This window comes from Pundamilia nyererei, unplaced genomic scaffold (genome assembly GCF_000239375.1).
Source record: "Pundamilia nyererei isolate P.nyererei 1_Seehausen unplaced genomic scaffold, PunNye1.0 scaffold00009, whole genome shotgun sequence".
NCBI classification, from domain to species: domain Eukaryota; kingdom Metazoa; phylum Chordata; class Actinopteri; order Cichliformes; family Cichlidae; genus Pundamilia; species Pundamilia nyererei.
This window is the reverse complement of record NW_005187410.1, coordinates 4848711-4864400: the sequence shown is the minus strand read 5'-3', so window position 1 is coordinate 4864400 and position 15690 is coordinate 4848711. Positions and strand designations below refer to the sequence as shown.

General features: G+C 40.0%; 1 long non-coding RNA gene across 1 annotated transcript in view; it reads left to right on the top strand.

The window, feature by feature from the left end:
- Positions 1–9654, top strand: part of LOC102215403 (uncharacterized) — a 54318-nt gene extending 44664 nt beyond the window's left edge. Inside the window, exon 3 of the long non-coding RNA XR_311464.1 lies at positions 9586–9654. This is a non-coding gene — a long non-coding RNA (uncharacterized LOC102215403). The remainder of the gene's footprint in view (positions 1–9585) is intronic.
- The last annotated feature ends 6036 nt before the right edge of the window (positions 9655–15690 follow it).

Genomic DNA, 15690 nt, shown 5'->3' with positions numbered 1-15690 from the left:
GTGTAAAATACTGCTAATTATTTTTCTCAAGAAAGTCTAAACTTTCTTTTTATTGTTCAGAACTTACCTTCGGCCTTTGTCTTTTCTTTGAGAGGTTAGTAACTGTCCACCTTTTTTTTCTGGCAGACTGTTAACTGACAAGCTTCGAGCATTTGGCAAGATGTTATCCAGCAGCAGAGCTCATCTACAGCTCTGACAGCCCAAAGCACCTGCCAAAGGATCTCCTTACCTTTGCTATCTGCTGTGAGTGAGCAATGCTCAATGCTGAGGGAACTATTTCAGGCTCCCTCATGTTGGAATTTTTCAGCTTGTTCCTGTGTTTCCTTTCTCTTTGATTAGACCGAGGAAGCCAAGAAGATAGTTTCATGGATAATGAGACACTGGACAGAGGTTTTATTTGTTTCCCAAGCTAAGGTCTCCATTGGTGTGTTGGCAGATGTGCTGAGTCTAGAATGACAAAAAGCTGCAGTTTGGTTGCTTTGCTAATAATTAAATGGAGATAGATAAAATATATAACAAGAATTTATTTTTATTATGGGGAGCAAACATAAGACAAAGACTTACCCCTGAACTGCTAGGTGCCAGTTTTATCCTCAAGAGATCCTCTTTTTTTTTGACTGATGCAATCTGGACACAGCTGAGGAGGTAGATGAGAAGAATTTAATTTGCTCTTCTTTGTGCTTCAGTGCCTACAAACTTAAGGTCTTATGTCTAATGCAGTCGTGACCATGATAGATAAGCCTGCATAAGTCTACAAAGCCAGCTTCAATGCATCAGAGATTAGCACATCGTCTCTGTCTGTATCTTCGGCAGCAGTGGAGATGACCCTGGCCTTGGTGACAGGACAGCTGGACATAAAAGTCTCCAAGAACCCAGGCAGTTCTTCATAAGAGCATGCGCCATAATTAGAGCCATAATGGCATCTGAATGCAGTGCAGGTTAATGAAACTCTGTCTCTGCGAGGGAACAAGGGGCTTTTGGGTAAAGAAAACAGCAGGGTTCTGCCAGGAGCCCGATGATAGCAATTTGCAGAGTGAGTTATGTCCTATAACCTAGAAGCAGCCAGTACTTTGAGCATGTTTTGTTCTTAAATGGGGTATAGTTTTCCATTTCCCACCCATTAATATGCATAGAACAGCTAATGAGGCTGAACCAACTAAGATAATAAGATTCTGAGGCTGCAGCACCACTGACTGCATTAATGGTGTATGACTTTGTGGTGAGGCATTTGTCTCAGATGCCTTTAGACATAAGCACAAAACGGAAACCTAAAGAAACGGTATTGAGTGATGAATACAGTGAAGATTTGATCTGCATTTTGCAGTTATTGCCCTGCTGGCATGCTCCAGACAAAAAAGGAGTTTTATCAATTAAGATGATCTTTTAATGAGTATTAAAGGACTCATTTAATTAGTTCTCTTTTTTTTTTTACATTTTAATTTGTCCCTGCTCATTATGTGTGCAAACTGCAATCACACATTTAAGTTATGTTCCTATATGTATATCATTGAATTTGAAATTATAGGCCTTCTAAGTATTTTGTATCTTTAACCTTTAAAATCCTGTCTTTTCTTTTTTAACCTGGTCGTAAAAGGTATGTAGGTTTTACCACCTTGAAGACATGTCTTTACTTTCATATGTCACTGATTGACCTCATCAGTGTCAATGCACTCCTATTGTAGAAATGGGGGGAAAAAGTATTGATCTCCTCAGATCCAACACCTTGTAGTTGAACCGGCAATGAGAAAGCGACTGTGGAGGTTGTCTGGAGGTGTATTGGCAGACTGTGGGATGCTATTAAACATAACTATAAATATAAAAGAAGTGCAACGTCCTCTAGGAGGGAAAACCTATGATTTTTGCCCTCTTCCTGTCAGCAGTTTTCTGCAGCCGTGTATTAGCGTTGTCTCCTCTCGGTAAATAATGTGTCCTCATTCAGTCACAGTGAAGAGAAAGAGCATTTGACTACAATGGGCTATTATTGGCTATAATAGGGATGAAGCAGACTCTCAGGAGAGACTGGGAGTCTTGTGAACTGGAAATGTCTGCTGTTCATCACAGCATTTTACAGCCAACGTTTTCTCTGCAAGAGCAGCATCACTGCCCCAGGATAGCTTACACTGATGCCTCACTTCATTTACACAGTGCAGTTTTGCTTCTGCTTGAACAGAAACTGCTGTTAGATGTTGGAAAAACTAGACAACTAGACCATTTGACCAACTCCCTGTATAGATCCATATATAATGCTGGAAAGAAATCCCTCCCCCTCCCCCCCAAATTTGAGCCATCCATCTTTGTGAATGAGGATCCCCATCACTCTCTTACACAGACTGGACCTTCCTCTTCTTCTCATACAACTTAACCCAAGAGCTGTCTTCTTCTCTTCTCAGCTCTGTTTTTCTTCTACGGTGTACCACCCAGTAAGGTAGCCTCACTCACTTTATCAACTCCTGTTTCCTTTCTTTCATGCTGTACGTTTAGCAGCCTTAATACAGCCGTGACCATCACTATTGCGCCCTCTTTAGCTATGTCTCATCTCTCCCTGCCTTTGAAGCCCCCAACCTCCCCCCTTTTCAGAACCCTCTCCTTGTTTTTTCTCCCTCCCCCCATACTGACCCACCTCTCTCCACCCCCTTAGCTGGACCCCTCTCTCTGGTGCGGGGCCTGGCTGTCAGGCCCTCTCCTGTGAGTGCGGCTGCTGTGATTTCCTCTGGGCCATCAGGTGGGCTGCTGCTAACTAGCCAAGCCTGAGACAGGGTGACCTCAAGCCTCAACATGATGGGTCTGAATCAACAATGTGTTCGCCTAAACAGGGAGGGAGAGACCAAACAACTTAGAGGGCTGCCTGCCAGCAAGTAAACCAACAACGCTGCATCTCAAACTTGTCTACCTATGGACATTTTTTTAGTGCAAGTAAGCATTTAATTCTTTTCCCTAAGAGCGCCTATTAGATCTAACTTATGTTGTTTTAATCTATACTAAACTGTTTTCACTTGGGTGTGTTTGCTGCAGTGGCTGTCGCAGTGGTGCCTCGCAGTAGGTGTATTGTAAATCAACTGGGTGCTGCGTGAACTGTCATTATAGTGATCATTAACACTCGTGATATCATCAGCGCATGGCAGATACTTAATTATCAGATCCCCTCTTCTGTTTCAGAGGCCCTGGTGTATTTTTCTTTTTCAGAACAATTTCTGATGTCTGCAAAATCCATATAAGCCTGTCTGATTAGAACAAGCTCAGTTTAATGAGTTTCTCCTGTGCCACTGTTTCAGATGGATCTCATTAAGGGTAATCATACTGTAGTATGAGTTCTAAGGAGGACTTTATACACAAGCCAAGGCTATCTAAATTGATTTCCCTTCTCAGTATTGAGTATTTAACAGGTGTGATTCTGTTGGTCATGAGAAAAATGTCATTCTACTAATCAGATATAAAGAGTGATCAAGTAAATGTTTCTGTCAAACTCCACTGTGGTGTGACTGCAGAGCATTTGCCAGCATTTAGGTAATAATCAAATTTAATGATGGCATTACTGAATAGCTGAGGCTTGCTGCAGTCGCTCTTTTCTCTCCTGGGTCCTCTTCTGCTCCTCAAAATGTTTCAAAGTTTTTCTTTTCCACAATTCCCTGGAGCTAGCCTCCCATCATATCTGAAATGCGCTTACAGCAGTGGCCGTCTTTTGCTTGAGAGCTCTTTGCCTTATGCTTCCATCAGAGGAGACTGAGTCTCACAGATGCACTGCTTAACAATGCCATCCCCTGCTCCCATCAGAGGGGGGAAGGTTGCGGAGCTGCGCCCCGCAGAATAAGGGGGGCAGGTCCCCTGTGATTGGCGAGAGCTGAACATCGATGCCAGCTTCCATCTGTCATGATAGCCTATCTCTGAACCTTCAATCTGTCAAAAGCTTGCTGCCTAGCTGAAGGCTCCAGGAGATTTGGCGTGCTAAACAGATTTGACAACAGGCATTATCACTGTGAGGGGCCCGGCGAAAAACGCCATCAACGTGTTAATTGTGGCTGGAAATGTAAACTGTCACTTCTCATCTCATTTAACACTACCTTTGCCAGTTTTTTTCTCACCTCCTTTTCCCTTATGTTAGCAAACATATGGAAATATTTAGGCATACGCTTTAATCCTTGAACTATATCAGCTTTAGGATATTGACTTGTACTCCTCACCTACTGGCGGTGAGACCTAGAACCACACGCTCTGTTGTCCTTGGTGAAGAAGACCGTTCGCTCTGTGCTCAAAGAAATGCAGTCTGAATACAGCTGTGTTATTTAACTAAGTACAAGAATCTGTTGCAGTTTCTGAAAGATAGAAGCAAAGCTACATTTTAGCCAGTTAGGTTTTAGCTGAACCAAATCTTACCTCAGCCCATTTTCCCCTGTTAGCATCTAGAATGTACATATTTGAAGAGCTAGAGGTTAAGAAAGGAATGGGTTTATTTTTCGGATCATTGGGCACAAACAGTAGTAAAGATTTGGTGTATGTATTATGGTGCTTACATCATTATCTTGCAAAAAAATTAAGTAAAATAGCATTTTAGAGTGAGTAATGTGACAATTAGTTGATTATCCAAGTGACAGAAAAATTATCTGCTACTATTATGATAATCAGTAAGTAACTTTCAAAGTAAAAAATGTCAGCAGCTTTTCGTTTTTGAGGATTTGCTTCTTTTCTCAGTCTAATGGGTCACTAAATGTAATATCTGGGACTGTTCAAACATGGCAGTTACATGAGTGTGCCTTGGGCTTCGGGATACTGCTACAGACCATTTTTTATTGTTTTCAAGAACACATCAAATTAATAATTAGTCTAGAAAATAATTGCTGACTGATTGACCATGTAATACTCTTTCTTAGATTTCGATCTGTACTTCTTTAAAAATAAGGTTTATTGTCTTTAATAAGAACCTTAAATCTAATTTCTCATCAACATTTTTTTGCTGTCTTTCTTACTATTTCCCTCTTTCTGGTACATCTCAGAATGTCAAGCCTGTTCCTATTATCTCTAATTGATTATCCTCTATCAAAGCACCTAATTATTTGTCAGTTGTAGCGATCAGCCCTATTATTTGTGGGCTTTCCCCTGACAGGCCTTTAATGGTGATGGTTGGTTTAACCCCCAGGCCTTGCTAATAGGATTTAGCAGCAGGTGACTGGTAACACAGACACACACACCCCTCTAACCCCTTCACCCCTAGGAATATCAGACCCTCCCACTGCCTGTTCACTGAAAAGGCGTACAAACACTGCACTAATACAGCCTTGTCATTCCCTCTGAGCTGAATGTATCTGTATGTAGCAAGGCAGGACTGTAGTGTCACGCCTGGTTCTCCCCCTTTGTTTTGATGCTGCATAGTCACACCGTAAAAAAAAATCCTAAACAAACAGTAATATTCCAGCAGCTGGGGCAACAAAATAATACCAGAAAATACCAGAAAATAACTTTCCCATGACAATACGGTTATTTTCAGTAATGACAATGCAGTTTGTTGCCCTAATCTTACATGGGATTTTGCCTTTTTCAAGTGCTTTTAAACATTAAATTAGGAACAATTTAATGTGATTAAACAATGAAATTACCTATAAAAAAGGTCAATGAATGCAGCAATATGAATAATAATACTTAAATGTACAGAAATACACAGTTAACTTAAATAATAATGGATTGCATTCATATAGCGCTTTATGAGACCCTCAAAGCGCTTTACAAATCCATGTTATAATTCCCCTCTGGCCGTCACCAGTAGGTGGTAGGTGAAGTGTCTTGCCCAAGGACACAACGACCGAGAGTGTCCGAGCCGGGGCTCGAACCGGCAACCTTCTGATTACAAGGCGAACTGCCAACTCTTGAGCCACGATTGCCCTGAATAACAATAATAGTTCAAGTTCAATCTTTCAAATACCGGACAAATATTTGTGAAATTATGATGCATTTGTGAATGTATTTTAACAATCTAAATAAGCATATGTACAGACAGATACATTTAAAAAACATGAAAATTATGTTTTATTACATTTACAGTGATTTTACGTTAATTTACATTTGAAATGTAAAATCACAGTCTATATATGTGAATTTAATGATATTCTAGAAGAAGAGTACAAAACTGTGAAATAGACAGTAAAATACTTTTATATCACGATTTTTTTTTACAGTGCAGGATTCATGCAGCAACGCATACGTATGCAAAATGCCAATGCAAATAAAGCCGAAGCAGACACGGCGCCATCTTGGAGGTGACAGACGACGGCTAGACGGAGAGGCCACGGCCTCTATGTGCTGGTCGTTTCCTGACGGTGATGTCCTTACAAGCTGCGCTGTTTGCAGTGTCATACAGTGTAGATTTGAATGTTTATTAAATATAATTTCTGGACACTTGAAGCAAGAGAGCATAGATTTAGTGTTGCAAAAATATTGCTGTGATGATGTAAGGAATGATTTAGTATTATTGACAGTTTATTAGGATGATTTACCTGTAAACTGCTCCTTTATCCCGGTGAGGCCTTTCTGTGACTATAATGTCTCTGCCAGTCAAGCACAGAGCTGCTAACTCAGACAGTCGTTCCTTCAGCTTTTGTCACTTTATTTGGTGTCCATCCATCCACTCATGGCAAACAGCAGCAAAGGCCATTCATTTATACTGATTGGAAGGAAGAGCGTAGGAAGCCTGGGAAGTGATGGCGTTGCCCAAGGAGTGGGGGTACTGTGAGGAGAACAGGACAATGAGGAGCAGGGAGGGGATGGGTTTGTTATCCTGGTAATTAAGGACAGAGTGGCTTCCATGCCTGGTGTGTGGACAGGATGTGGCAAATTACTAGAATCTTTGTGAGGAAAAGCTGCTCCCTCTCTACTCTGTCCATTCTCAGGGGACCTCATCATCTTCTCTAACAGTCAGGATGGGATTTTGTACCCTCTATTCCCTCACCTTCTCCTTCTCTCTTTCTGTCTCTCCGTTCATTTCCTTTCACTTCTCTCTGTCAGCTTCCTCCTGAAGTGCAAGTCAAAGTCTGAAGTAACATTGCGGGTTTAGAATTGTAGATTAGTATGCCGACTTCTTGGTAATGAAAACTTCTGGCAATTATTCATGTTTATCTTTTTCGGTATTTACATGCTGAGGAAGAGCTAGGCAATTTTTCTAACATCTTGAGACAGATTTTGATAATTAACTGTGTGTGTTTCACAATGCAATTCCCCTGACATGCAGAGAAGGATAGAGAAATAGACAAACCATAAACAGTACTTTATGTTCTGTTCCCTCTGTGAAACTCTGCGTGCGTGTCTCTCACTGACACTGCTGTTACTTTGATATCATATATTAGGGAAAAGAGGATATTATTTCTTCGTTTCTCTTGGCATTTTGCATTGGGATCCTCGGGCTGTGGTGCTCAGGTGGGGTTAGAGAAAACAGTGGCCCTCACAACGACAGGATACGCTAGCAGCAGCATGGCAAGACAGCAAGAGAACACTCTGGGGTTTAAAAGTACCCAAAGCATCCTGGGTAATTAGCCATTACAGTGCTGTCACAGAGGGTTCTGCAGTCAATACAGAGATAATTTGGGCAATGGTGAATGACAGTGCTGTCCAGGCTTTTGGGATGATCAAGGACAGATCCAGCTGCACCAGGCATCTGTCAGGCCCATGAATCACTCCTCCAGCCAGCAGCTGGGTGAGTGGAGCAGAGAGAATCGCTGGAGAAGCATGTGCAGACACACAAATAAACATGTTCCCCCTCTCTCCCCTCGCCACACCGGGAAATGGCTATTAAAGGTCTGCCGTTACAGAGCACCGAGTGGAAAAGGCTTGTTACCTTCAGTGGCAAATGAATGACATTGGGAATAAGGTGAGGAATAAAAGTCAGACCAAGGGGACATTTTTCACAGTTATTTCAGCTGTGTAGCTAAATCCAGGGAATGCAGTTAGGATGCATTTTTTCATGTTATAGTGATATAAGTAATATGTTTTACACAAAATAACAACAAGGCTTTATGTTATTACAAAGGAAATCTGGAAACTATACCTTGTTCTCTCCATTGCTCATTGGTAGTTGAAGACTGTTTGCTGTATTCAGGTTGCAGATTCGAGATATTATGTAAAGTGTCGACCAAATCCATAGTAAAGCACTTAAATTCTTCCCCGTTTTTCCTGTAATCCCCACCAAAACAGGGAAGAATATAAAAGGGTCTGAGCAGCATGACAGATCAGGGCTTGTGTAGCAAAGTATACACATCACTATATAAAGCCCAAACCTGCCACGATTGAACAATGTATTTCAGGTAGCATGAGTTGCTAGTTGCTATTTTTCATTTTTACTTCAAACGGTTTCTTTTAGCACACCTGCTGTCATTAGGTTGTGCAAATTACAGGTGCATTTTAATATATTTTAATCCTCTGCAAAAGATTTTGCAGGAGATTCAGTATGATGATACTTGATGGACCATACTGGTGTGAGTTTTACATACAGTATCAGTTCTCATGCAGTAGCTTATAAGAGTTTATTCTTAGGCGGTGACACAACCTTTGTTGGCTTGATCAGATCACAATAACCAAACTTTCATATTTATTTATTAAAACTCTTTGCTTCAATTTAAGATTTTATACACCAGTGTTAGATGTATATTGGTGTGTTGTACATAATAGTAGAACATACTTATATTTTGATTATGAAGCTGAGCCTCAACCATTTCAGCACAACAAATATGCATGTATGCAAACGTTTAGGAAGATCGTACTGATGGCATTTATAGGTCTCTGAAAATATCATTCCAAAATATGTAATATAATATTAGATGTCAGTCTGAGATAAATGATCATATACAAGCTCTACTAAATGAAAAGTTTGGTAACATAAACATTTTTGTGAATTGAGGTCATTTCAGAAACCGAACAGCAGAGTGATGCTTTTGCTGCAGTCTTTAATATGCCTGGAAATTCTTCTCTCTGTTGCTAATGATTATGCAGATGCTCACAATCTGTAACACAACACTAGTTTATTAACAGTTATTTTAAATGTCAGAGTAGTATGTTAGTATATTAACTTTTTAGAAACCTTTTCAAGGGTTTGGATTTCATCATTTCAGTTGTTGTCTTATTCCACAGACAAGTTACGACCCAAAGTTGAACCCAAAGTAAGGTGCTATAATAGACGCTATTTTCTTTAATGCGAAAACAGCTATTTTTAGGATTAGCTCATATGCTGTATATAGATGCACAAGGTTGGCTTGTCGGTGAGATATAGGTCCTATCTCTGTGCACCCTATTTAATCATAACTGTGGAGACTCTGCCCTGGGACTGGAGCTTTTTCTTATCATACTTTAATCAATATCTTTCTCGCTATGTTAACACAAAGCAGTCCTCTCAACACTGTGGAGCTGCAGTGTCCTTATTTTGTAGTTGATGAGTCTATGGAAATGCATGTGTATATTAAGCATGATTCTGCGACCTGTGCCAATGCTGAAGCACTTAATTTGTTTAATGACACTCAGAGTACAATGAGCTAGTTTTGAGAGTGCATTTAAAAGGCAGACATTTCTGTATTCGTCTTGTTAATACACAGATTGTCTCTGTTTTAATTTCAGATGATTTTCAGAGCACATCCTGTAAAAGCACAAGAATAAAAGCAGCGTATTATGAAAAAGGGAAGCTGATTTCGAGTAAGTCACCTTTCTTCAGCGTTATCACTCCAATTCATCTAAGAATGGAATTAACTTCATGATAGGCAGTGAAAGTACCTATCCATCTTTGATACAATGAATTCAAAGATGCACAGCACTGACAGTCAATTAAAAATGAAAGATAATCCACCCCTCCCTTGCAGAGGAATATTCAGTTTGGCATATGCACTATAAATACCTGCCATCATTTTACATCAGTTTGCTATTTATCTGTCATTTTTATTTTTTTCCAAAGTGGATGAGCACACATCTGAATGTTTACCTGCTTTTCAGCAGGGCTAGTAGCTTCTTGGTGACTGCTGTATTACCACATTTTAGTATTCCCACGGGATCCATTACCATATATGTGTCTATAAAGGGAATTTGCAGAGAGCAAAGTGAACATGTTATGTCGGTCATTTGCTGCGCAAGGATATTTTCCTACAAACTGCATTTTAAATGCTATGTTTCTCCCCATTACTCTACACCGAGAAACATTTAAATGCCCTTTAATTAGTGTGTCCTTCCTGCTATCGATAGGCCACTGGTAATCACTCAGAGGACTAATGACTCCTAATTGAATTGCTTTAAAGAGGAACACAATTGGTCCTGTCATCAGTACCCAGACTGCAAGATTTGGGAGCAAACCCAAAACGGGGGTCATTTTGTTAAGCGTCGCGCTAATCGAAGTTACATATTTTCACAGTGGCAGAGAAAAGCCTGATGCTACTGTGGTGATGTCAGATCATGTTCTCTCAATAGAGCCTGGGGAAGGAGGGACTGGGGGGGAATGGGGAGGTGGGAGTGACTTGTGGATCATCAAAATTTCAGTAGATATTGATTTGATCTTTTCATATTGTCAAGGAGAAATCTAATCATAATAGAGCAACATATGATATCTCCCTCAAACACCTTTTAACAAGCTATTGCAGCTTATTATCCAGTTTGCCTGCACCAAACCCTCATATCATATTACGAGCACTGCAGGACCTGCGAGGATGTCCTTTTCATCCGCATGTCCTGAAATTCAAGCGCTGCAAAACTTTCATCCTGTACTTACATTTCAAAACAAGACTAATGGCTTTGCAAAATAACTAAGACCGGGCAGGTGTGCCAAAAAAAAAAAAGGATGAAAAGCAGCCTTGTATTTGTCCAGGAGGTCAAAGCAGAAATTATGCTAAATATATTCACAGGTAGTTATAAAGATAGTTAAAGTGCCTACATTCTGACATTTTTCTAAAACAGAGGTAAGGGCTGCACCTTAAACAGAGCCTGGTTGCAATGAAATGAAAAGTTGTAATAAAAAGGATAACTATGACGAGCAATTTTATATAGATACACCGTACAGTGATTTTATATAGAACTTAATGATCCTATATCCTGTAGAGTGTCATTGCAGAAACTTTCTGTCCTAATTATCCATTTCAGCCTGCCTGTTTCACATCTCCGCAGTCCCTCATTATCCCCACATCCACCTCACAGTCTGCTCAGTGTTACATTAGTAAAATAGAGCCTTTGATTTGTCCTCAACAGCGCAGACGTTTGAAAAACAGAAGAGCGAATGAGAGCGAGAAAGTAAAACAAAGAAGGAGAAGAGTAAAGTCCTCTATATTAGCCTGGAAGTGGCCTTGAGTGTTGAATATATTGACCGTGTCACCCTCCAGTTTTGGGGGGAGAAACTAAATTCAAGGCCACACCAGGGATTTGATGCATCACAGACATAATAGAGGATATTTTGGTTTGCTCTCTGAAGTATGAGAAACATTTTTTTCCCTCCCACCCGATGTAGGGAGTGTGAATTGCTGGAAGGCATTTGTAAAACAAAATACTTTACTTGACTGTGGAAACAATGAGTGCCCACACCCCCTGCGGTTGTAATGATGCAGTGAAAACCAATTCAACGGTTCTTAAAACAAAACCGCCCTTATTCAGAGAGCTTGGCGCTCGCCTTATTCAGATGTTATGTTGAGCACATTAACCTGTGTTTCTGAAACCAAGTTGTGCTGCACTGAAATATCCCTGGGCTTCATTTGCACTACATTAATAGTATTGGACTGACTTGCTATGACATTACGTTGGAGTTTTTAAAGCGCTGCCTGTACCTTCCTGGCCATATTTCAGCACAAAATGACAGCAATAAGAATCTGATCATGTTGGGTCACTCTGTTTGAAAGCAGACCCTGCCTCTGTTTCCCTTAATTAAACCCACACAGCGCTCTTTCATCTTTGCATATTCCGCGGCTGGGACATTGATACTCATTATTTCTTAAGTCTAAACACCAAGACTCTGTCAAGAATGCATCCATCACCGGCAGGCTGCTCGGCGTCAGCAGAAATTTTTCGCACTCTGTCAGCAAATTTAGCAATTTGCAATTTTCTTACTAGAGGGTTGTGACGTATTTTTATCTCCGAAGATGACTTTCAAATGCACAGATCATGAGGAAGTTGGCTTGTTAGTCCTTTCTTCTAACCTCGGCTCTAATGACAGTAATTAACAGGGCCACATTAGAGAGCCACCTCAGGAAGCATCTGACTGTTCATTTGCATGGCGTTAATACAGGAGGATGCCGTGCTGTGAAAGGCTTGCCACGAGTGCAGCAGTGCAGCTCTGCCTGTTTGGCAAGCCCTCCTGTTCTTTAACAGCGCCAGGGCCCATTCTCCCATTCATTATGTGCCTAAAGCTTGAGTTATCCTCTCCTTGGTACGGGGATGAATGTTATTAAAGGCATAGCTGTCTGACACAACTCTAATGAAAAATAGGATGTTTCTGAAGGTTATGTTGCCAGCGAGCTCAGAAATGCCTGCTTCATTTTCCCACCCCAGCACAGGGCAAAGTAATTCCCACCTCTTGATAGATATTTTTTCTTAAGTTTTTTTTTGTGGCTCTGCACGCAGGAGCCTCATCATAAAGAGACCTTTATTATCCGTGTTTCTTCCTCTGGTGATGCTCAACAAAGGGCGAGGCTGGACTTTTTGGCAGATCATACAATTGTGAAAAACTACATCTGTGTTTTCTGAAGCGACGGCTGCTACTGTGTGGATTTAATTAAAAGGCATTGCTTGTATATGGTTTTTGCACAGATATTTGTTTTCATTTGCTGTAGCTTAGAGATATCATCGCGATCTCATGTTTTACTTCTTGCACAACATTGCACAAAAGCTCATGATTTACAAGTTACACAATCACACACCAAAAAATAAAGGATCATTACCAAATTAAAGTAAAAGCTCTCTCTTCAGATGACGCAGGCTTGTGACAGTGAGAGATGGCTGCTCAGCAGCAGGGCCACATTGCACTTTTCAGAGCTCCATCAGAGGTGGCAGGTCATGCTGAAGATGACCCGATCCGCCCACACTGACGGATCCCAGCTCTGGCCTTAAGTGTAAATCCTGCTCTCCCCCTCACTCTCTGCCCTGTTTTGGCCTTGCCAGTCCCTAACAGCCCCATCAGAGCCACATGGGAGGCCGCTGACAGACACGCAAGATACCAGGCTACTCCAATTTGCCCCAATATTCAAATAAAAGGCTGCAAAGTCGCCATGTCGACATCTTTGTAAGCTCACGATGCTTGGTCCATTTCCATGAGCAACTGAGGATGTTGCAGAATTATAAACTGCACCTAGCTGCATGGTGTGCTGTTCACTATTGATTTTTTTTTTTAAAACAAACATTTTGAGGGCATTTTAGTGCTACATACGTGCTTGAATTTTAATTTACGCCTTCCCTATAAGTGGATATAGCGACTGTCCTTTCTTAAAGTGGAAATTTACCTCAATGTAAAAATTGTGTGTAAATATCAAAATTCAAAAGAAAAGAAAAGAAAAGCTGCCATCAAATTAAAACATAAACTATGTTTTTTAAGATCCACATTTGCAAGCTGAATTAAACACATTGTCACAGTAAACCACTATATTGAAATAATTTCACAAATTTTGGAAATCTTTAATTTAATCTTGGTTGAAATGGTAAAAAACTCTTATGGAAAAATAAGCTGTTTGAAAAAAGCGAATTAATGGGGAGAAAGCGGGGAAAGCACAACCACAGATATAAAAAATAAACAAAAATATTATTAATAACAATTTCCTATAAAAAGTGCTAATTAAAAAACTCTTTGAACCCTTTTTAAAATAAATTACAGATTTATATTTAGTTGTTTTTTTTTATCCTTAAACTGAGTTTGAGGATAGTGGCTAAAAATAGTCCAATCACATCAGTCCATCATTTTAAACTGGAAAATAAGTGTACACTATTCCCTATACAAAACAACAAAAATCATATGTTACACACAGCTGTGCTTTAAGCCTGGAAACTCACTGTGGCAGTCCTGGCTGAGAGATTTATATCATTAGCATCAGAAAAAGTGTTAGCGTCAAAGAACGGGGAAATTCACCTTCAGGCATAAAGATTTACCAGCAATTATTAATCTTTGAAAAATTATTTTTGACAAGACAGCAGACAGCATGATGTAGTCGCTTCAGTATATGTGTGTATGTAGATCTTTTCATAAAGACTTTTTCTCTATTTTTTAAAATAATGTTAACATGTGTCAGCTTCACTGAAAATGACATTAAAAATCATATTATTTCTTGCTGCCATTTAAGGAAAATACTTTTAACTGCTGTCTTATCTGTTGTGTAACAAGCAACAGACCCTGAACACAGATGTTTCAGGGTCAGCCAGAAAGACCTCTAACAATTGGTTACCACCTCTTACTGTGTGTAAATCACAGCCAAATTCAGTGTTCCTAAAAAACCACAGGTATGCAGGTGTTCCCCTTGCCAAAAGTTTAAAAAAAAAAACAAACAAACCCCAAAACACGAGTCATGAGCTGACATTGGTGTCAGGTCACTTTTCTTTCTGACTTGAGATTTTCGTACGGTGACCCTTGTTGGCCTTTAAATACGATATCCACTGGAGAATGAAGAGAAAGTTCAGTCGTGAAAAATATATTTAGTTTTTTTGTTTTTTGGGGTTTCTAATCCTCTTTCATTAGTTACATACCTGGCTAATTTTGTTGACTTTCAGGTGGCTGATATTATGACTCGATCACCTGTGGAGCATTTAAAAACATGCAACCATGGTCGCTGTTGTCTGGATTCGTGGTTTGTTAGGGATGTTTTTGAAGCGGCGACTCACCGTGTCAGATTATGCCACATATCCATTTGACTTTCATAAGCTGTTTACGCTTCAGAAATTGTGGCAATGGCTTCTCTCTTGTGCAAAGGTTTTTACATATGTTGTGTGTCTCAGAAATGCCGCCCCAGTTATAGCTATCATTCTGAAAAAAAAGAAAAACAACCCCTGAAGGCTACATGAGGCTTGTCATTTTGTGGTTTCTCCAGTTATTTGCATTTTGTTTGGCTTTTGGATAAAACATGTGACGATAATTTCAGTGCAAGGCAAAAATAAAAGTAGCAATGAATTCCTAAGTTGTGCCATAAAACATTTATTTTTAACTTTATTATTGTTAACCTAATGACAGCCCCATTAGTCCTCCTTTCCCATAAAGAACTATGGTCTTGGGTTTATTTCAGTGAATGTATTTATGGCTTATGTCTTACACAAAGCTCACTAATAATGTGTTTAATGTGGACAATATTGCTTACACATGGGCTCTTATTAGTGAGTGGTAGTCTGGTCTCAGGATCAGTGGCAGTATCCTTAAGGGATGGCCTCTCTTAGGAAAGGATGAAACAAGTGCATGTGAAAAAAACCCAGCGTGAGTCCTGTTCAAAGGCACAGACGAGTTCTGACTGGATTAACATTTATTGACCGCTCAAGCTTTCCTTTTTTTTCCACCCACTTTTTTATTTTCCTTTTTTTCTTTTCTTTTCTTTTTTTTTTTTTTGCTCCAGGACAAAGATTCAAACTTAATTGCAGTGGCTGTTCCACCAACTGATCACCAATGTGCCAACAAAAGCCTCCCTAATAGGCGCTTCATTAAGGATTAGAAAGTCTCTATTACAAAACAAATTAAGCATGCTCTGATCTTAACCTATAGGTCGAACGGCATTACAGCAAAGTTTAAGC